This window comes from Canis lupus, chromosome 11 (genome assembly GCF_011100685.1).
Source record: "Canis lupus familiaris isolate Mischka breed German Shepherd chromosome 11, alternate assembly UU_Cfam_GSD_1.0, whole genome shotgun sequence".
In the NCBI taxonomy this organism is placed as follows: Eukaryota; Metazoa; Chordata; class Mammalia; order Carnivora; family Canidae; genus Canis; species Canis lupus.
Window position 1 is genome coordinate 51,631,346 of NC_049232.1, and position 23,448 is coordinate 51,654,793.

At 39.3% G+C, this 23,448-nt stretch overlaps 1 long non-coding RNA gene and 1 pseudogene across 1 annotated transcript; both read right to left on the bottom strand.

Moving 5' to 3' along the window:
- Positions 1 to 136: 136 nt before the first annotated feature.
- Positions 137 to 23,405, bottom strand: LOC111098086. Its single transcript, XR_005366959.1, has 3 exons — positions 23,223 to 23,405; positions 2,564 to 2,718; positions 137 to 693 (listed from the first exon to the last, which is right to left on the bottom strand). It is a non-coding gene; the product is annotated as an uncharacterized LOC111098086 (long non-coding RNA).
- LOC100856091 lies at positions 18,176 to 18,831 on the bottom strand (annotated as a pseudogene).
- Positions 23,406 to 23,448: the final 43 nt, after the last annotated feature.

The following is a 23,448-nucleotide window of genomic DNA, read 5'->3' on the forward strand; positions in this document are numbered from 1 at the left end:
ATCTTGCTTCTACCTCTGCCTATGTCTCTGCCTCTCTCTCTCTGTGTCTCTCATGAATAAATAAATAAAATCCTTAAAAAAAAAAAACCCAAAACAACTGCCCACAAATCCAGAATCAGAACAACAAACTTGGGAGAGTGGGCTGTGGGAAAGTAGGGGGAGGAAACCAAATGACTTTGAACCCTGCCCCATGCCCTAGTTCTGGAGCACCTCTCTCCTTACTCTCTGTATTTCCACATAATAGACGCCTCTGTGCAAACCAGGAACATTGCTGCAGGTCCTCCAACAAAAAGCTGTGTTTTAGCTGACTTCTGGTTGTCACAACCATCACAGGGGGAAAAAATGACCACTAACTACATCAATGAATATGGTAGATCTACTCTTTTTTGTGTGTGTAGGGTGAAAAATTATGTGCTTTATTTACACAAATTTGTATTGAACACTTACATTTTAAGTCACACTTTAACATGACAATTACCTATAATAAAGGCATGCTTCATGAAAATGTACAATTTGGATATCAAGCTGCCTATTTTGTAAATAAAGTTTTATTGGAACATAGTCATGTCCATTTGTCTATGGTTGGTTTCTCAGTACAATGGCTGAGTTGGGTAGTTGCAACAGATGTCTGCTAGTCTAAGATATTTACCATCTAAAAATCTGGCTTCCAACAGCATGGTAGTTAAAAGGTACCTGTAAGAAACAGTTTCAGTAACAATATATTCTCTCATTTGTATTGCACATTTTCCTCAAGCCCTTGTGCAGATATACACCTTACCCTCAAAGATTTTTTATCTTAGGTACAAATGCTATAAAACTTTTAAGTTTTCCTTTATCAAAAATTATAAATCTTTTATAAACATTTTAATCCTATATGGCATTGCATTACTACAAAGTAGTAAACTGTAAAACACCTTTAGGTTAGCACAAGTTTTTATACTGAAAAAGGGACACAATTTAATACAGAATGGGAAAAGCTGAATTTTGAACCAGAAGGGGTAAAACCCCTCTAGAGTATCCATTTGGGAGGACTATTTACAACCAAACTAAACCCTAAAGTTGACATTGGCTTTCTGCTATTAACTCTCTAGATAACTGCCGAAAGATTTTTAGGCTGTTTAGCCATTCCTAGTCATCTGCATCTATCCCTTGGAAATATGAAGACCACAAATTGATTTAACCACCTGGGATTTGGGAAGGACTCATAACATTAGCCATCATTCTCATGTCCGAGAAAATCCCTCGAGTATCCTAGGATGTCTTTTTATATTTACAGCTCTTCTTAAGTTTGGGCAAAGAATTTGTATTGCGGTATGCGTCCAGTAGAGATGCCTAATAAATAATTGCCCCTTCTCCTTTGGGAGATGGCTTGTCCCCTCCTTGCTCTTTCCCTGTTTCTCCCAAACAACCTTAATTCTAAGCTGGCAAAAGTACCCAAGATTAGGGGCTGGAGACAATACTGGGCCTTTGGGCAGTCAGTGGGGAGCAAAAGTACAGTCAGATTCCTGATTCTGAGAATTATATGACTTCACTGGATAATAAACAGGCTTGGGATTTTGAAGAACCAATAAACTACCTGCTTTATTAGAGTGAGAAAGGCATAATGCTTAATCATGGAGCTGGAAGTTTAATTTATGTTCAAGGTAAAATCTATCACAAAATTAGCTTGCTTATGACCAACCATAAATTGAGTTGCAACACAGATCTGTGCTGTTCATCAGAAGATTCTTAGTAATTGTTTTCTCATAAGAAGAATAACTACTTTTCTCCAAAGCGGTGTTTTTCAACCTTGGTGATTTTTCACCAAATAATATGCCAAAATCTGTGACTGTTTCATCCAATGAAAAATAAAGATGATTTAAATTTATCTCTATAATATGCTACTTTTAGTCACTTCCCTTCAGATGTTCTTGGCTGTGTGGGAGAGAAAGGGGTAGAGTTACAGCATCTATGCTAGAAATTGTGCACTGGAGCATACTGATCATTTGAAAATCATTTGTCAAATGTATTGGGGCAGAAAAAAAGGTTGAGAGCCACTTCTCTAAACACGTCCTGCGCAAATCAGGTAATCTTTGGCATAGACCATTCCTAGTAGATGGAGGAAGGGATATCAAATGTCAAAGTGTCCTTATTTCTTTTTTTCTCTCTCCCCTCTTTCTTTCTTTAAAATTTTTTTGATTATATATATATATATATACCCATAACATACTACTCATAATCACCTGCTCCACCAGTCAGACAGGTGTTGAATAGGAAGACATGCCTTAAGTACAACTTGACAGGAAAACTTTAACACAGGGGCAGAGGAGACAGGCCATCTCCTAAATAGCAGGCTTAGGCAGAAGCTAGTACTATTGCTGGATGGATGCTGAAGAGTAGGGTGGGTGTACTGAGCACACTGAAGCAGAGGAGGGATTAGAGCAAAGAGCTGATAACTGACAGACTTCGAGGACTCATAGCAGAGTGAGAGGGCAGGAAGAAGCTAAAATAGGCTGAATGTCAGGTCTCCATAGCTAAGGTATTATTAATTCTGATCAGACCTCCTATTCTTGCCCCCTCATACCTGGCATCTTGGCTCCACAGCTACACTGGTCAAACTTGGTGAGCCATGACCAACAGGATGAGCAGAGCAGGCTACTCTATTTTCCATCCATCATTAGTTTCTTCTGCATAGGCTAGGTGGTTCACTGGGGTGTAAGAAAGAGCTGTAGGTCTTCTCTAGAGAATGAAAAACTGGTATTTAATACCTTTTGGGAAAAATGATATTTACAATGAGAAGTAGTTAGGTAGAGCACTGACGAGATAAGGTTAGGTGAAAAACCAAGCATGTCTAATTATTTGAGTATCACAAGTATAGCTGTGTAAAAATGTACCCATAAGAAAAAAGACCAGAAAGAAAGAGCCCATACTGTTTTTTTTTTTAAAGATTTATTTATTTATGATAGACACAGAGAGAGAGAGGCAGAGACACAGGAGGAGGGAGAAGCAGGCCCATGCCGGGAGCCTGACATGGGACTCGATCCTGGGACTCCAGGATCCCGCCCTGGGCTAAAGGCAGATACTAAACCACTGAGGAACCCAGGGATCCCAAGAGCCCATACTGTTGGCAGTGATTGTTAGAGAAGTAAAGTTGATAAGTATGTTATTTTCCATTTTTCTGAATATGCCACTTCTATAGTTTCAAAAAGGATGTCAAGGTAAACAATTAGGGAGCTGCCAATCCAATGACAGATTGTTTATTCAGACCATCTCTTCTGCTGAGAGCTACTAGAAAAGCCTGACAAATTTTTAAAAAATATTTGTTTGAGGCATGATCCATGAAGGCACAGACTGTGAGAAAATATTTGTAAATAACATGGATAAAGCTACAGCACATTATGCTAAGTGAAATAAGTCAGAGAAAGACAAATACCATATGATTTCATTCATGTGTGGAATTTAAGAAACAAAACAAGCATAGGGGAAAAAAGAGAGAGAGAGAGGCAAACCAAGAAATAGGCTCTTAACTATAGAGAACAAACTGAGGGTTACCAGAGGGGAGGTGGGTGGTGGGATGGGTTAAATAGGCAATGGGGATTAAGGAGTACATGTGCTGAGCACCAGGTGTTGTATGGAAGTGTTGAATCACTATATTGTATACCTGAAACTAATCTAACACTGTATGTTAACTAACTAGAATTTAAATGAAAACTTTAAAAAATCTGTTTGAAGGTAATACTAAAGCAGTGAGGAATTATGAGGCCAAGACTCAGGTGAGAAGAAAAGTTTTCAGAGGTGAGTGTGACAGTTAGTGCTGTCTTTTCCAAAACTTAAGGCTATTGTCAATGACAAGAGCCAAGAGGCTGAAAAGCTGAGCAGAAAATTTCACAGATTTATAGGATAGAGGGAACAAGGATTGGAGTCAGGGCCTGATAAGGAGAGGCTCTGGTAAACACCATAGACTTTTGATTGGGACCCACGAGGGCTCATATCAGTGAGTATGAATTGTAAAGAGACAAGCCCAGTGTCCACAAAAAACTTTGCACATGAATGTTCATAACTGTTACTCATAACAGCCAAAAGGCAGAAACAACCCAAATGCCTATAAATAGAAGAATGGATGAACAAATGTGGTATATCCATATAATAGAATATTATTCAGCCATAATAATAAATGAAATATTGATATGTGCTACAACATGGGTGAAACTTTAAAATATTCTGCTAGTGAAAGAAGCCAGTATCAAAAGACCAATGTTTTATGATTCTATTTGCATGAAATGTCCAGAGTAGGCAAATCTATAGAGACAGAGTGGATTAGTGAATGCCTAGGGTTGTAGTATATGGAAAGGTTGAGGGGGATGGTTAAAGGATATGGGGTTTCTTCTGGGGTGATGAAAGTATTCTTAAATTGAGAGTAGTGATGGTTGCCTAACTCTGAATATATTTTAAAAAACACTGAATTTTACACTTTAAGTTGGCCAATTGTATGATGTGTGAATTACGTCTCGATAAGGCTGTTACCAAAAAACCCATTAGCATGAAGGCTTTTCCCCCTAGGTCTAAGAATATTTGGGGAATTGGGATGCCTGGGTGGCTCAGTGGTTGAGCATCTGCCTTTGGCTCAGGTTGTGATCCCGGGGTCCTTGGGATTGAGTCCCACATTGGTTCCCCACAGGGAACCTGCTTCTCCCTCTGCCTATGTCTCTATCTCTCTTTGTGTGTCTCTCATGAATAAGTACATAAAATCTTAAAAAAAAAGAATATTTGGGAAATTATTTAAGACAAAGAAACAAAATACTACGTTATTTTTTAGAGACCTTATTATTATGTCTTCAAACCAAAATAGATCTTTACATTTAAGATGATTTAGGAATATTCCTCCCTAAACATGGGATGGATTTGAGCTCCTTCAATAACTTTCTTGAACTTAAAAATTCCATAATTCAAGAACAAGACTTTTTCTACCAAAGAGCAATGAATGATAATTTAATACAAATAAAATATCATGAATATACAAATAAAAAGCAGCTTGTGTCAGGAAACCTACAAAGTAGCTTAATCTTTTATTATTATTATTTTTAAAGATTTTATTATTTGAAAGAGAGAGAGAGAGAGACAGAGTGCATGAGCAGAGGGTGGGACAGAGGAGGAGGGAGAAGCAGGGTGATGAGTAGAAAGCCTGATGCAGGGCTCAATCCCAGGACCCTGGGATCATGACCTGTGCCAAAGGCAAACACTTAACCAACTGAGCCACTCAGGCACCCTTAATCTTTTATTATTGCTATATATTTATTAGGAGGCCTAAAATTTAATGTGTTGCCTTGACATCTTTGAGCCTTATGGGATTCCAAAGTTATAACTATGAGTTCAACTCTTGCCAGAAATGCCCCTCACCCAGCAGGAAAGGCCCCCTACTTTGTTAATATCCCTATCAGCTGGACTGGCTGTACCTGACTCTCCCGCAGCCTAATGGGCTTCATGCCCCTGCAGCCTGTGGAATTATTTGCCAATCACATCTTCCCATGAGAACCAACCGTCACCCCATCGTCTTGTTATTACAAAGCCTGTCTCCTAAAGGCCCTGTTTGTTCTCTCCACTCCTGAGAGCAGTGTGATGTTGCATGGTGTTTGGTGTCCTCCTTCCCTAGGCTGGGAATATATGTGATTAGTAAACTGCTGTCAATCTCATAGGTCCAGTGTGCAGTGTTGTGAGTTCAGTCACCTCCAGAACCCTAGGACACTCCCTTCCTCACCAATGGGATGAAGAGAGAGTGAACAGAATATTGTATCTCTTCCCCAACCAGCTCTGCTTCCTGCAGCTGCTGCTGCCACCTTTTTACTGCTGAAACAGTTCTCAGTCTCCCATTAGTCTAACCTCCTGCCCACAAGAAAGCCATTAGATTGTGCAAACTTTGCACCTGCTCCAACCAGTGCACTCTTTACCTTACAGATAACCCACAGCCACTGCCATCCTACTAAGCCATTAAAACCATCTGCTCCTAACTCCTCTGCAGCAACTCATTCACCCTTGTTCCTCTGTCTCCAGACTCAGGAGTTAGAGCCAAAGATAATCTTATGTGTTTTTGCAGAGTAGGCCTTTCCTACAGGTTTATTTACTGATTTGGTACTCAAACAAAGGAGATGAAGTACATGAAAAGCCTGTGTGGATTCTGGAGTGCTGCACAACTATAAATTCAAATTTATTTGTTTCCAGAAAACTTGCCAAAGCCAGATTCTGCTTCCATGACTTTGCTATAGTGCCACAATTACTATAATAGTAGAGTTTCTTCAGGAAACTCTTCACAGTTGCTGACTCATGTGTACTATGGGTCATATCAGAGCCCCTTAAAGAAAATCCTCAAAGACACACCACTAATTTAAATTTGTCCCTCCAAACAAACCTAATGAAATTCTGCTGTGTTTTATTCTCAGAAAATATTACCTAATTCCTAAAATTTGCCAAGCATTATATTAGGTACTGGGGACAGAGAAACATGGTTGCTGCTATTTATCAGCAACATTAAATTTTTAAAAAAGATTTTACTTACTTATTAGAGAGAGAGAGAGAGAGAACGAGCAGGAGGAGGGGTAGAGGAAAAGGGAGAAGCAGAATCTTCACTGAGCAGGGAGCCTGACACGGGACTTATCCCAGGACTCTAGGATCATGACCTGAGCTGAAAGCAGACGCTTAACCACCCAGAAGTCCAACATTAAAAATTCTAAATTTTAAATTATGTTAAGAAACATAAAATAAAATTTATCATCTTTAAAAAATTGAGGTACAATTGACATATAACATTATATTAGTTTTAGGTATACAACATGATTCAGTATTTGTATATATTGCAAAAATATCACCACCACGACTCTAGCTACCATCCATCACCTAACAAGGTTGCAAAATTTTTTTTCTTGTGACGAGGATTTTAAGATATATTCTGAGCAACTTTCAACTATGCAACACAGTGTTGTTAACTATAGTCACCATGCTATACATTCTATCACCATGACATATTTTATAACTGGAAGTTTGTACCTTTTGATCCTCTTCACCCATTTCACTCACCCCTTATCTCCTACCTGTGGTAATAGATCTCTAGCACCTTTTCGTCTGACAAAATGAGATTCTCTACTTATTAAATAACTCTGTTTCCTTGGTTAAGTTATTCCTAAGTATTCCTTTTTCATGCTATTGTGATTGGAATTGTTTCTTAATTTTCTTTTTAATTAGTTTTCTTCTCAGATTTTTGTGTGTTGACACAGCATTATACATGAGCATTTTTATTAATGCTCAAGAGCTAAGATTTTCCTGGAAATCTCTGCAGGGTGGTAACAGGCAGCAAGACCACAAGCCCTCACATAGCAGATTACTATGATGCAGAAATGTAGTGAGTATTACTAGATGGCAGCCAGAGACACTAGAGGGCAGCATCGGCCCACCCAATGCTCTTGGTCCTGAGGCCTCAGTGCCGAGAACTTTATTTTTTTTTTATTTTTTTATTTTTTTTAGTGCCGAGAACTTTAAAAGATCGTTTGCTTCTGTGGCTTTCAATCCCGCCCTTATTTCAGAATCACTAGAAGGCTTGTTAAAAAAATACCTGGTTACAGGAGCACTTGGATGGCTCAGTCGGTTGGGCATCCAACTCTTGATTTTGGCTCAGGTCATGGTCTGGGAATCGTGGGATCCGGGGCCCTGCATGAGGCTCTATGCTCAGCAGGGAGTCTGTTTGTCCCTCTTCCTATGCTGTTCCCTCACCACCCCCACTCTCTCAAATAAATAAAATCTTTAAAAAAAAATGGCTGGTTGCATAATTTGTACAATCCAGAGTAAAATGAAAATGCTGGCTCTATGTTCAAAGAGTAGGAAAAATTGTCTTTAAAGGTACTAAAATAGGGGATCCCTGGGTGGCTCAGCGGTTTAGCGCCTGCCTTTGGCCCAGGGCGTGATGCTGGCGTTCCAGATCAAGTCATGTGGGGCTCCCTGCAAGGGGCCTGCTTCTCCCTCTGCCTGTGTCTCTGCCTCTCTGTCTCTCATGAAAAAATAAATAGAATCTTAAAAAAAAAAAGGTACTAAAATATAAAGCTTTTCCTTTTTACTATATTCTCCACTTCCCCCCTCTCCTGACTTGTCCTGGTTTTTTTTTTTTTTTTTTTTTTTTTTTTGCCTTGTCTAATGTTATTCTAAGTAAATAAACATTTAAAACTTTAAATAATAACCCTGAATTTTACTGTTAATCTTTGTATTGTACAGTGCCAGCTTTAAATGCAAATATCAGATCATTTAACCCTTATGTAGGATCACCAACATTACTTAATTCATATTTTGTAGCTAACTCATGCATATGTATTTCATTCTTAGCAAAACATAGAAACACTGCACAAAATTAACTCTAGTTTTATTTTACTTCTTGATATGTGTACATCTAGCAACACACTATGGAAGTCAGTGACTTTCATAATATGCTTACCTTATACTTACTTTGGGTCTTGAACAATTCCCAACATCATGGGTCCACCAGAATTCTGTGTTTATGGGGACATTGCAAGTGCTCCATATGAATGGGGCAGCAAGAAATGGCAGGCATACATGAGCCTGTGTCTTTGCTTATGCACACTGCATTATCTTATCAAACATCACTTATAAAATACAAAATAAAACTATACTCTACACAAAAGTTTATTTCATTTCAGAGGCTATGGCAATTAGTAATCCATTCAAGGACACCCTAGGGAGCTTATACAACCACATCAATAAATGAGTATGGATGCCAAACTACAGATCATAGGTCAGAGGTAGGGGTCTTCAGCAAGTCAGATTTCTTATGGCCAGAAGTTATAGCAAAGACTTCTTTATGCTATTCTCCGGTATACACAATTAGCCTAGCAATTAAGAGTAGTTTTTTTTTTTTTTTTTTTTTTTAAGAGTAGTTTTTTTGGAATTACACAGACCTGGATCTAAATCTCAGTTTTGCCACTTTCTTTGTGATCTGGGTAAGTTTTTTACTTTTCCTTGTTTAAGATCTTTTATCTGTAGGGCAGCCCCGGTGGTGCAGCGGTTTAGCGCCGCCTGCAGCCCAGGGCGTGATCCTGGAGACCCTGGATCAAGTCCCACGTTGGGCTCTCTGTATGATGCCTGCTTCTCCCTCTGTCTGTGTCTCTGCCTCTCTCTCTTTCTGTCTCTATGAATAAATAAATGAAATCTTAAAAAAAAAAGGATCCTTTACCTGTAAAATGGGGATGGTGGTAGTATAAACATCATAAAGTGCTTGTAGCATTATAGGGAATTTTGTAAAATAAGAGTTTAACACAGTGCCTGGCACAACTGATAGCTACAATGGAAAAAAATATGACAAATACCAATCTAAGATGCATCCTCATTCTCTTCTGGCACTTCTGAATACCTGCTTACCTGGCTTCTTATTATCTTCACTTGGTAGAGGATACAGTGGCTAACAGAATTAGAAAATAGAAATAAATTGAAAGCATAAAAAATTAGGAAGAAGAAGCGATCCCTGGGTGGCTCAGCGGTTTAGCACCTGCCTTTGGCCCAGGGCGCGATCCTGGAGACCTGGGATCGAGTCCCCTGTCCGGCTCCCTGCATGGAGCCTGCTTCTCCCTCTGCCTGTGTCTCTGCCTCTCTCTCTCTCTATGTCTATAATGAATAAATAAATAAAATCTTAAAAAAATTAGGAATATGAAAGTAAACTGCTATCATTGGAAAGTGATATGATTGTATGCCTGAAAAACTGAAGATAATCAACTCAAAACTTACTACTACTACTACTACTACTACTACTACCACTACTATTACTACTACTACTGAGGGGGCAGAGAGAGAAATGGAAAGAAAGAATTCAGTAAGGTGGCTGAATACAAAAATTAATAGGCTGAATTCAAAAGCCTTTGTATATACAAATGTACAATCAGAAGATATATTGGGGGAAAAAAGAAGATATATTGGAAAAGAAAATCCCCTTTCCAAAAGCAACACAAAATAATAAATACTTAGGAATAAAACAGGCAAAAGTTTTTTGAGAAAAATGTTAAAACATTTTCAAAAGTATAAATTCAGTCTTAAACAAATAGAAAAATGTACCATATTCTTAGGGATAAGAACACTAAAAAAATCTTCCTAAGTTAACTTGTAAATTATTGAGGGAGGGGGAGGGAGGCGCAGGGAGGGAGGGTAGGGAGGGAGGGAGGGAGGAGGCGAGGGCGGGGTTAGGGGAGGGAGCGGAGGGGAGGGAGGGAGGGTAGGGAGGGAGGGGAGGGAGGGAGGGGGGAGGGAGGGAGGGAGGGACAAGGAAGGAAGGACGGAGGGAAAGGAATGAATGAAGGAAGGAAGGACAGTGAAGGAAGGAAGGGAAGGATTAAGAGGAAGGTAAGGACGAAGGAAGGAAGAAGGAATGAATGAAGAGAATGTGGAGGAGGGTGAGGGAGTGTATTGGGGGAGTGGAGGTAGTGGGCTTTCTTTCTTTCTTTCTTTCTTTCTTTCTTTCTTCTTTCTTCTTTCTTTCTTTCTTCTTTCTTTCTTTCTTTCTTTCTTTCTTTCTTTCTTTCTTTCTTTCTTTCTTTCTTTCTTTTTTTCTTTTTTCTTTAAGATCTTTAAGATTTTTCTTTAAGATTTATTGGGACGCCTGGGTGGCTCAGTGGTTGAGCGTCTGCCTTTGGCTCAGGGTGTGATCCTGGAGTCCTGGGATCGAGTCCCACATCGGGCTCCCTGCATGGAGCCTGCTTCTCTCTGCCTGTGTCTCTGCCTCTCTCTCTCTCTCTCTCTGTGTCTCTCATGAATAAATAAATAAAATCTTTTAAAAAATGGTTTATTTATTGGGGCACGTGGGTGGCTCAGTCAGTTAAGGGTGGGACTCGTGATTTCAGCTCAGGTCATGATTTCATTGGTCCTGGGATGGAGCCCCTGCTGGGCTCCCTGCTCAGCAGAGAGTCTGTTGAGAGTCTCTCCCTCTGCCCCTCCCTGCCGGCTCTCTCTCAATTTGAGAGAGAGAGAGAGCACGTGGGAGCATGGGGGGAGGGGCAGAGGGAGAGAGAGAATCCCAAGCAAACTCTGAGCCTCACAGGGAGCTTGATCTCATCACCAAGAAATCATGACCTGAGCCAAAACCAAGAGTCCCACGATTAACCAAATGAGCCACTCAGGCACTCCTACGTTAATGTGATCTCAATAAAAATACCAATAGGTTTAACCAATAGGGGACAATTAGGCTGATTTCTAAATTTATAGTGGGAAGTAAGCAAAAATAGTAAAACTCTCAAAAGGAAGAACTGTGATAGCACTGAGATTAGTGATATCAAATAATAAAAAACCATATAGCCTTAATTATTAAAACATTATGGTACTTGTGGATAGACAGATAAATGGAACTGATGAAAATGTCCAGAAATAGAACAAATACATAGTAGAATATGATAGAGGTGACATTCCATATCATTAGAATAAACATGTATCTTTTAATTTTTTAAAAGTTTATCATCATCATTTTTTTTTTTTTTTTTTTTTTTTTTTTAGCAATCTCTACTCCCAATGTGGGGCTTAAATTCACTAACCTGAGCAAGAGTTGCTTGCTCTTCCGTTGAGCCAGTCAGGCACCCCTAAACATGTATCTTTTAAATAAATGGCTTTAGGGCAATTGGATAGTTTTTTCAAGAAAGATCGGTGAATTCATATTTTGTACTATACACTTAGGTAAATTTCAAATCAACAGATTTAATTTTAAAAATCATACCTAAAAAGTTTATACATTAAAGTACCAGAAGAATGCATGGGATAATTCTTTTAGAACTTTGGAGAGAGGAAAGCCTTCCTAGTTAACTATGAAGCCATAAAATAAATGATTAATTTATTCTGCATAGAATATCTTTTGAATGGCAGAATGCACCATAAAAAAGCCAAAAGACAAATTACAACTTGAAGACAATTGCAAATCTTTTTTACAGACAAAGGCTAACCCCTTCTTATATGTAAAAAGTACCTAATAAGCCAGTAGAAATATTTGTAAAGGAAGTAAACAGTCCATAGAAAAATAAATACTAATGACTCTTAAACAGATGAAAAGATGGAGATCCCTGGGTGGCTCAGCGGTTTGGCGCCTGCCTTTCGCCCGGGCATGATCTTGGAGACCCAGGATCCAGTCCTGCGTTGGGCTCCCTGCATGGGGCCTGCTTTTCCCTCTGCCTCTCTCTCTGTGTCTCTCATTGATAAACACATAAAATCTTAAAAGACATTCAAACTTACTCATGATAAGATAAATGTAAATTAAAATCATAACACAGTAGATTGTGAAAACTCAAAAGTTTGACAGCACGTTCTTTTGGCAAAGTAAGAAGAAACTGACAACGTCATATTTTGCCGATGGGAGTGCAAAATTGTGCAATCCCTAAGGAGAACAATTTTAGAAATATTTGTTATAAATTGCAAATACATTTTCCCTTGGCCCAATAATTACAACTCTAGGAATTATTCTTTTTTTTTTTTCTAAAGATTTTATTTATTTATTCATGATAGACAAAGGGGGGGGAGGGCAGAGATACAGGCAGAGGGAGAAGCAGGTTCCCTGCAAGAAGCCTGATGCGGGACTGGATCCCGGGGCTCCAAGATCATGCCCTGGGGCGAAGGCAGGCGCTAAACCGCTGAGCCCCCCAGGGATACCTCTAGGAATTATTCTTACATTTAATTCTGTCTTGGCAACAGCTTTTCTGAGGACTCAGACTAACACATACCCTTTTTGTGGGAAAGGTGGATAAATAAGAGTATATATCCATATTTGCATGTATTTATATAAAACACATTAGAAGGAGATAGAAGAAAAGGGAAGCAATAGAAATGGGGTAGTGATAACGGGTTGGGTGGAGAAAAAGAAGAGAGCAAGATTTTTGAATCCATGTGAATGTATATCTATGCAACACATAAATTTAAAAGGTTTTTGGAGATCAAAATTTTTTTTCTTTTTAAATTTTATTTTATTTATTTTGTTTTAAAAAAGATTTTATTCGTTTATTTGAGAGAGAGAACACACACGAGTGAGGGGGAGGGGCAGAGGGAAAGGGAGAAACACTCTCAGCTGAGCAAGGGGCCTGATGCAGGGTGGATCCCAGGACCCTGGGATCATGACCTGAGCCCAAGGTAGACACTTCATTAACTGAGCCACCCAGGCACCCCTAAATTTTCTATTGTGAAATAATTATTGACTCATGGGTAATTAGAGAGATGGTATAAAGGTACATGTACTCTTACCCAATTTCTCTCAAAGGCTATGTTTTATGTAATTGTAGTAAGATATCAAAACTGGAAATTAACATTGACACAATATGTATATGATTCTAAGCCACTTTATCACGTGTGTAGATTTATGTAACCACCACACTATCAAGATACAAAATTATCCTATCACTACAAGAAAAAGAAAGAACTTGATAGTACACACTATAGGCGAAGCAGCCAGCTTGGGGTGTTAAGAATTTAGACCTGAACCTAGGGCTCAAACTCAGAATGACTTGCTTTATTTAAAGAAAGCATTTCTGATATGTATCTCTAATGTTAAGTTTGGCTGAGGATGTAGTCCAACAGATGAATAGGCCCTTGTTTTCATTCTCATTCTGAGATTGAGACATGCTAGGAATTGAGATAAAAAGCTTTATCTCAACTTTATTATGCATTATTTAATACTTCTAGTATCAAGATTTTATTATGAAAATTAATTACCATTAAATAACCCCACGTATTAAATACAAGAAAGCGAATTTCTTAGCTGATATCCAGTTCTTTTTTTTTTTTTTTTTAAGATTTTACTTATTTATTTGACAGAGAGAGAGAGAGAGAGAGAGAACAAGCAAAGGTAGTGGCAAGCAGAGGGAGAGAGAGAAGCAGGTTCCCCGTGGAGCAGGGAGCCCAACTCAGGATTCAATCCCAGGACCCTAGGATCATGACCTGAGCCAAAGGCAGATACTTAACTAACTGAATGACTCAGGCACCCATCTGATCCTCAGTTCTGCACATTAAACTCTCAGCTTTAATTTACTAGATTTTAGCTCAAATTTCAGGACCTATATTTTATAAGAGGCAGTTATAATGAATTAAGTTAAAACTCTACAAGAGATGATCCTGATAACTAGGATCAGTCAACAACCCATAAAGGCCTTGTTGATGGGACTGTAAACTGTAGCAACTGTTCTGGAGAGAAATTTGGCTATAGATATCAAAGGCTTAAAAATGTACCATTTTTTGACTCAATAATTCCATTTCTAGAAATTTGTCTTGAGGAAACAATTAAGCATATGGAAAAAAACTTTATTACAAAGTACACTATAGGGGCAACCTGGAGGCTCAGTGGTTGAGTATCTGCCTTTGGGTCAGGTCATGATCCCAGGGTCCTGGGATCGAGTCCCACATTGGGTTCCCTGAGGGGAGCCTGCTTTTCCCTCTGCCTATGTCTCTGCCTCTCTCTCTGTGTCTCTCATGAATAGATAACTAAGATCTTTTTTTTAAAAATGATACACTATAATCACTTAATGTAAAAGAAGGCAGTAAGGAGGAAGAGAACAAAAAAAGACACGAAACATATAGAAAACAAAAATCAAAATAGCAGACATAAATCCGACCATATCAATAATAACAATAAATGTGAATGGACTGTATAACAGTATCTTAAATGCTAAGAAGGCTGACACTGAGGCCTTTCTATTTGATTGCCCACTACAAAACCTCAAACCTTGTCTCAAAATAAACTTACCGTCTTGAAAATGAGTTAGCTTTTCTGTTTTAGTTTGACATTTATTAACTTCATCCAAAACTCCTCTTCTCATATGGCCTTCTCAAATGGTCTTCAGACTTCCTGCAATCAGAATTCTAATAGATCCCTGATTCAACATGAATAAATCCTGTCCTTTCACTGACTTGTCCTACTCTTACACCTCTCACACTGTATCTCAGGGACTATGCATATCCCATGCCCTAGGAGTGAGCCATCTAAAAATGATCTATTTTCCAAACATAAACTGGGTTACAAAAGAGGGCCCTGAGGAATTTGGAGTAAGTTCAGCTTGCCAATCAAGAACTACATTCCAAGTAGTGACATATATTAACATCAACTCAAATGGATGTCCTATAAAGACTCCCTGCCAAAAATACCCTAGGGAAAACTGGAGTAAAGAACAAATCCTTTAGAACATATCCCAGATGAATACCTTTTTGATATACCACGAGGTATTGAATCAAAGTGTAACTTTTTAGTGGGGAAGCCATAACTTACTGAATTCCAAAAGGAAAAGATATGGAAGAAACACAAATGCATATCACTAAGTGAAAGAAGCCAATTTGAAAAGGCTACATACTATATGATTCTAACTATATGACATTCCAGAAAAAGGTAAAACTATGGAGACAGTAGAAAGATCAGTTGTTGTAAGGGGTTGGGGGGAGGGAGGAATCAATACGCAGAGCATGGAGGATTTTTAGAGCAGTGAAAATATTCTGTGTGACACTATAATGATATATACACATCATTATACATTTGCCGAAACCTATTGAACATACAATACCAAGATCTTTATGTAAAATGTGGACTCTGATGATAAACTGATGTAGGTTCATCAGTTGTAACAAATGTGCCACTATCATGGGAGAAAATGGAGGAGGCCGTCTCTGTGTGTTGCAGGGGTGGTGATATATGGGAAATCTTTGTACTTTGCGCTCATTTTCTGTGAACCAAATGGCTCTAAGAAATAAAGTTTATTAAAATTAAAAAATTTAAAGGCAGCAGGCCACCAGAATTCTGGACTCAGCATATTCTAAATCTGTTAAGAGGCCAGAGTTAGTTCAGAAAAAAGCAGTAGGAGATGGAGGGAGGTGGGTGGATAATGGGTCTTAAGGACAGAATTTGTTATGATGAGCACTGAGTGTTGTATGTAAGTGATTAATCACTGAATTCTACTCCAGAAACCGATTTTGTACTATATGTTAACTAACAAAATTTAAATAAAAAATAAAGAAAAAAGAAAAAGGGTAAGGTATGGAGTATGAAGACAGAAGTGGAAGAGGAGGCCAAGATCTATTTCCTTTGAAATTCAGCAGCTTGGTAGCATGCAGCCTGAATGGTTCCATTATTTTACTGAATATATCAATCCTGGTTAACAATTTCATCAGACTAATGTTCAAGAACCTTCCTAGAAATGCTTTAAGATGGAAGAGATGACCAGAATGCCATTTACAGTTGAACTAGGCACCTTTCACACTTTTCCTTGGTCAGTAAGGATTGGCTATTTGTAGATCCTTTTAAGTACTAAAGTAAAATATACATTTTAGTGCTGGGGAAGACATCATACATAGTTCGAAGCCATAATATATGGCATTAGTATGCATTCTCTAGATAAAATTTTCCTAAGCTTAGAAAATGCATCCTTCACATAGCTTCTGTGAGAAATCTCTTAGATTTTTTTTTTTTAAGATTTTATTTCTTTATTCATGAGAGACACGGAGAGAGAGGGGCAGAGACACAGGCAGAGGGAGAAGCAGGCTCCATGCAGGGATCCTGATGTGGGACTTGATCCTGGGACTCTGGGATCACGCCATGAGCTGAAGGCAGACCCTCAACCACTCAGCCACCCAGGCGCCCTTCTCTTAGATTTTAAAAAAGATTTATTTATATACTTATTTGAGAGAGAGAATCCGCATGAGTAGGGGGAGGGGCAGAGGGACAGAATCTTCAAGTAGACTTTCTGCTGAGCACAGACACATGATATCATGACCTGAGCCGAAACCAAGAGTCTGACCTTAACCAACTGAGCTACCCTTAGATTTTTTAAAATACGGATGCTGAGAGAGATATTTTATCTTTCCTCTGGGGTTGCTAAACTGGAATGACATAATCTTGAAACTGCCTGCAGCTTGTTCTTACTGTCCCTCAGTAGGAACTCAGTAGGTGTGATGTTAAAGAGAAAAATTATTCATGATACTTGTTTTTTTTTTTTTTTTTTTTTTTTATTCATGATACTTGTTAAAGAATAAGGCAGACTTTACTCAGGGTGACTATTACAATAGGTATAGGGACCACTACAATGGGTTTTGCAGTAGAGGAGAGATATTGGGCTCAACCTCAAATATAACAAAGAAAAGTGGGAATTTATAGCCAAGGAGTAGGGGGCAGGGTTACTGGATGGAAAATTAAAAGAAAACTAAGGCAGTAATCAAGAAAAACAACCTAACAGGATTCTTGCTGAAGGCAGGCCAGGGAGATCAACCCTTACCTGTGGGATGGTGGAAAATGAGGAACCCAATCAGATATGGAGGGTGAGTAGATATCAAGGATGGGGGATTCTGGTTAAACTGACTCAGTAGGATTCTTGCTAAAATTGGACAATGTAGGGATGAACGCAGAAGCCAAAAAGTCAGGGCTTGGTTGAGAAGAGAGTTCAGAGGAGCCTGACTAAATTTTGGTTTAAAAGAGACTCTGCCAGTGAAAGGTGTCACAGAGAGGAAATCAGATTCATCACCCATTTTATTTATTTATTTTTTAAATTAAAAAAATTGTATTTACTTAGAAGCATTCAGAATGTCAACAAAACAGCTGCAACTTTTTTTTGCAATTAGAATGGTATTCAGTTAACAGAACAACAATTATTTCATAGAAGCTGCATCAGAGACAACTGAAGATGAAAAATTACCCCATCCCCATATATAACTAATTTGTGCTGTGCACCAACAAGAACCTGCTTTAAATTTCTATGCCAATTTACAACCCCCATACTAGACCAGGCAAGGTTAGTGGCTATTGAAAATACCACCAGGACAGGGCTATCTAAAGACACATTCAGTAGTGTGTTAACTATACAAAAAAAAGATACTGTACAGTTTAAAAACAAATCTTTTTTTTATTTTTTTAATTTTTTTTTTCGTTTATTTATGATAGTCACACACAGAGAGAGAGAGAGGCAGAGACATAGGCAGAGGGAGAAGCAGGCTCCATGCACCGGGAGCCTGATGTGGGATTCGATCCCGGGTCTCCAGGATCGCGCCCTGGGCCAAAGGCAGGCGCTAAACCGCTGCGCCACCCAGGGATCCCTTAAAAACACATCTTACACAGCCTTACATTTCAATTTTTTCTTTAAAAGGAGTGAGTTGTGTACGGGGGGGTGGGTGGGTTAAATGCTTTATAGACAAGAAAAAAAACTGCGCTAGAACCAACTTATTCATCATCATCATCATCTTCTTCATCTTCTTCCTCCTCCTCATCCTCTTCATCCTCATCGTCTTCCTCCTCTTCCTTCTTTTTCTTGCTCTTTTCAGCCTTGACAACTCCCCCCACCCCCTCTTTTTTTTTTGCCGCATCAGGCTTTCCTTTAGCTCGGTATGCAGCAATATCCTTTTCATATTTTTCCTTCAGCTTAGCAGCCTTCTTTTCATAAGGCTGCTTGTCATCTGCAGCAGTGTTATTCCACATCTCTCCCAGTTTCTTTGCAACATCACCAATGGATAGGGCGGGATGTTCTCCTTTGATTTTTGGGCAATACTCAGAACAAAACAAGAAAAAGGCCAAGGGAGGCCTCTTGGGTACATTGGGATCCTTAAACTTCTTTTTTGTTTCCCCTTTGGGGAGGAAGTTTCATTTCTCTTTCATAACGGGCCTTGTCCACCTTAGTCATGTCTTCAAATTTTCCTTTCTCTTTAGTAGACATGGTCTTCCACCTTTCTGAGCACTTCTTAGAAAACTCTGAGAAGTTGACTGGAGCATCTGGGTGCTTCTTCTTGTGTTCCTCTCGGCAAGTTTGCACAAAATGCATATGATGATATTTTGCCTCTCGTCTTCTTAGGATCTCCTTTGCCCATGTTTAATTATTTTCCTCAGCAAGGCACAGAGTCGCCCAGTGCCTGTCTGGGTCTTACTTGCCCCGGTGCTGTCTCTATGGAGCTCAATGTACTGTAATGGCTATATCACCCATTTTAGAATATGGTTATCTTTTTGTTATTAAGTTGTAGGGGTTCTTTATATATTCTAGATGCAAATTCCTTATCAGATATATAATTTTAAATATTTTTATCCCATTCCATGGGCTATATTTTCACAATCTTGATAGTGTCCTTAGATGCACAAAAGTTTTAAATTTTGGTGAAATCCAGTTTATCTGTTTTTTTCTTTTGTTGCCTGTGCCTTTAATATCATATCCAAGAAATCATTGCTAAGTCTGTCATGAAGATTTTCCCGTTTTCTTTTTAAGATTTTATTTATTTATTCGTGAGAGACACAGAGAAAAAGAGAAGCAGAGACATAAGCAGAGGGAGAAGCAGGCTCCCCGCTGAGCAGGGAGCCTGATGCGGAACTCAATCCCGGACCCCGGGATCATGCCCTGAATCCAAGACAGATGCTTAACCGCTGAGTTACCTAGGCATCCCTTCCCTTTGTTTTCTTCTAAAAGTCTTATAGTTTTAGCTCTTAAGTTTAGGTCTTTGTCCATTTTGAGTTAATTTTTGTATATGGTGTAAGGTAACTTCACTGTTTTGCATGTGGATATCCAGTTGTCCAGCAGCATTTGCTGAAGAGACTATTCTTATCCCATTGAATAGTTTTGGCACTCTTGTTGAAAATCAGTTGGTCATAGATGTATGGGTTTATTTCTGGACTCCCAATTCTGTTTCATTGATACATATGTCTATCTTTATTGACATATTCAGTAACACACTGACTGTTGCTTTATAGTAAATTTTGAAATTAGGAAGTATAAATCCTTCTACTTTATTCTTTTTCAGGATTATTTTAGTTATTCAAGATCCCTTGTAATTCCATATGAATTTTAGAATCAGTTTGTTAAAAATAAGTCAGTTGGGATTCTTGTAGGTATTTTGTGTTGAATCTGTAGATCAGTCTAGAGAATACTGCCTTCTTTTATTTTATTTTATTTTTTTTTAAAGAATACTGCCATCTTGGGGTCCCTGGGTGGCGCAGCGGTTTAGCACCTGCCTTTGGCCCAGGGCGCGATCCTGGAGACCCGGGGTCGAGTCCCACGTCGGGCTCCCGGTGCATGGAGCCTGCTTCTCCCTCTGCTTGTGTCTCTGCCTCTCTCTCTCTCTCTCTCTGTGACTATCATAAATAAATTAAAAAAAAAAAAAAGAATACTGCCATCTTAATAATGGTGTCTTCTGATCCACGAACATGGGATTTAAAAAAATCTTTACTTAGATCTTAATCTCTTTCAATACTTTTTCATTGTTTTCAGAGTATAAATTTTATACTTCTTTTGTTAAATTTACTATTTTATTCTGATACTATTAAGAATGGAATTTTTTAATTCATTTTTTTTAACATTTTATTTTTAAGTAATTTCTACACCAAAGTTGGGCTCAAATTCACAATCCTGAGATCAAGAGTAGCATGCTCTACCCATTGAGCCAGCCAGGTGCTCCAAGAATGGAATTCTTTTTTTTTTTTAGATTTTTTATTTATTAATTTGAGAGACAAAGAGAGAGCACAAGCAGGGAGAGAGGCAGAGGGAGAGGGAGAAGCAGACTCCCCACAGAGTAGGGAGTACTACATGGGGCTCCATCCCAGGACCTGGAAATCATGACCTGACCCAGAGGCAGATGCTTAACCATCTGAGCCATCCAAGCACCCCCAAGAATGGAATTTTTAAAAATTCAATTTTTGGATTGCTCATTGCAAGTGTAGAAAAATACAACTGATTTCTGTATAGTGATCTCGTAGTCTGCAAGCTTGCTGAATTTATTATTTCTAATAGGTTTTAAATGCATTTCTTAGAATTTGTTATGTACAAGATCATGTCTCCTGTGAACAAAGTTTATAGTTTTAGTTTTATTTCCTTTCCAATTTGGATGCCTTTTATTTCTTTTTGTTGCCTAACAGACCTGGCTAGAACCTCCCATACAATGTTGAATAAGAGTGGTGAGAACAAATATTCTTTTTTTAAAAAAAGATTTTATTTATTTATTCATGATAGACACAGAGAGAGAGAGAGAGAGAGAGGAGAGGCAGAGACACAGGCAGAGGGGGAAGCAGGCTCCATGCAGGGAGCCCGATGCGGGACTCGATCCCAGGACTCCAGGATCACACCCTGGGCTGAAGGCAGGCACTTAAACTACTGAGCCACCCAGGCTCCCGAGAACAAATATTCTTATCTTGTTCTTGATCTAAGTGGAAAGTATTCAGTCTTTTACCATTAAGTGTGATATTGGTGGTGGGTTTTTCATAGATGCCCTTAATTAGGTTGGGGAAATTCCCCTTCTATTCTGAGTTTGTTGAATGTGTTTATCATAAAAGGTTGTTCCCTGGTCATTCTTAAGCCATGTTGAAGGAGGGGATCAATCCTGTGCCATAGGATCATTCTCTTCATCAACCCATGGCCCTTCACCTATTCTACCTGTTGGTGGCAGTATGAATAAGGCAGGGGCACAGTCAAGGAATGCAGTGAGTATAGCCTAGAGAATTCAAGGAAATACATGGTTGGATGGTATGTTGTTATACATTTACATTATAAAATTACACAAGGTAAATTCAATAATCTAGAAAACAAATTACCATTCACATTTGACATTCACATTTGGTAAGATACGTATTTGTGCTTATCGTTAATAAAACACTGTAACAACCAGCAAAAGACCCTTTATTTTTTTTTATCTTATTTTAGGTTTTGAGAGAGCTTTAGAAGCCAATACCCACAGGTGGCAAGATGGATGATGTGGTGTCATAAGTAGTCATATAACTAGCATTAAATAAATGGTATTAGGAAATTGGAGAGGCAAGAAGACCTATATTATTTTAAGACAGGTTCTGAGAAGTTATGGCCTTGTGAGTAATAATACTATCATTACCTTTTTCTCATGTGTGAGATGTAAAATTAACTAGCAATGGTGCCTCTGAAATAAAGACAGGGAGAGATGTTACAGAGACAGTACCAAGAATCTCTATGTGCACTGATATGACAGCAAACAAATTTATAACCATTATCCTAAATCTTCATGAACAAAACATTATACCTCACATGGGACCATGAATTTTATAACACATCTTTTAATAATATTATTTACATAATTAATGACCTTGAAAAAATTATTTCTTTAGGATGATGCATATCCTCAAGGTGGTCTGGAGGCAGTAGAGTGAAACAAATGGTTAGGAGAATGGCCTCTGGAGTAAAAAATGCCTATATTCTGTGTATTAGCTATGTGATCTTAGGTTAACTTCTCTGTGCCTCACTTTCTGCATCTGTATAATCGAATCAATGAAATGCAGTACTTCATGTTGATGTTGTGAAGTTTAAATTACTTAACATATATACAGTGTTTAGTATCTGGCATTTTGTTTAAAGGTGTACCTACTTTTTATTCTCTATTGTTAAGTTTCATGATGGTAAGGACAAAATAAGTTTGTCTTTGTGTCCCTCACAGGATGAAGTGAACTGTATTTGTGAATTTATCTGTAAACATGAAGTATATTAAAAATGTAAATAAAATACTAAACATTTAAAAAATAATTTATTTATTTTTTAAAATTATTTTATTTATTTATTCATGAGAGACACAAGGGAGAGATGCAGAGACATAGGCAGAGAGAGAAGCAGGGAGCCTGATGTGGGACTCGATCCTAGCACCCAGGGACCATGACCTAGGTCAAAGGCAAGACTCTCAACCACTGAGCCACCCAGGTGTCCCTAAAAAATAATTTAAATAAAAATCCTCAGCATATCATTTGTATTTCTTCAGTTACTGCTTTATAATTAGCTTTTAGGGAATTCATGACTTCTGACATTCTTTTTCTTACCCTCACTTTCTTTAAAGCACCTAGTATGGTGTAATAATGCACGTTACAGCCCTCAGAACTGCTAATTGGGTAGTCTGAGGGATGAGGCTGGGCAGCAAAGAGTGGGGCATATCAAGGTACGTTTTGCTGCTGGGGATGGAGGACCAATAACCTCAGAATACAGCGCACAGGAACAGTTGGGCCAGCAGAGCACTCTGTGAAGGCTCATCTGGCCACTCCGCAGTGGGGCACCGCCAAGGTGAGCGCCCTAACGCGCGGGTCGCCCGCCCGGAGGCCCTCACGCTGCAGCAGGGTCTGGCGACGGAGGGAAGGGCTCCGGCCAAGGCCGCCTGGATGAGTCATTCTCACCTCCCCAGGCAGGTGCGGGTGGCCGGACGCGCCGCCTCGGCTGCCAGGAGCCGGGAGCCGAGAGCCGCCGCCGCGGAGCCCCTTCCCGGGACGCCTCCTCTGGGCCAGCACTGACCTTGCCGCTGGCAGCCCGACTGCCGAGAAGACCCGGCGCCGCAGAGCCGGACACTGGTCGACGGTGCCCACTGGCACCCGGACCCACAGGTGTCGGAGCCCGCCGCCGGCCTCCTGCGCTGCCTCAGCGCCTCCTCCCCACGCGAGGTCGCCAGCCGAGCCCCGAGGGCCGCGGCACGAGGCTCAGGAGCACTGGGCGGGGCGCGCGCCCACCGGCCCGCGGAGGT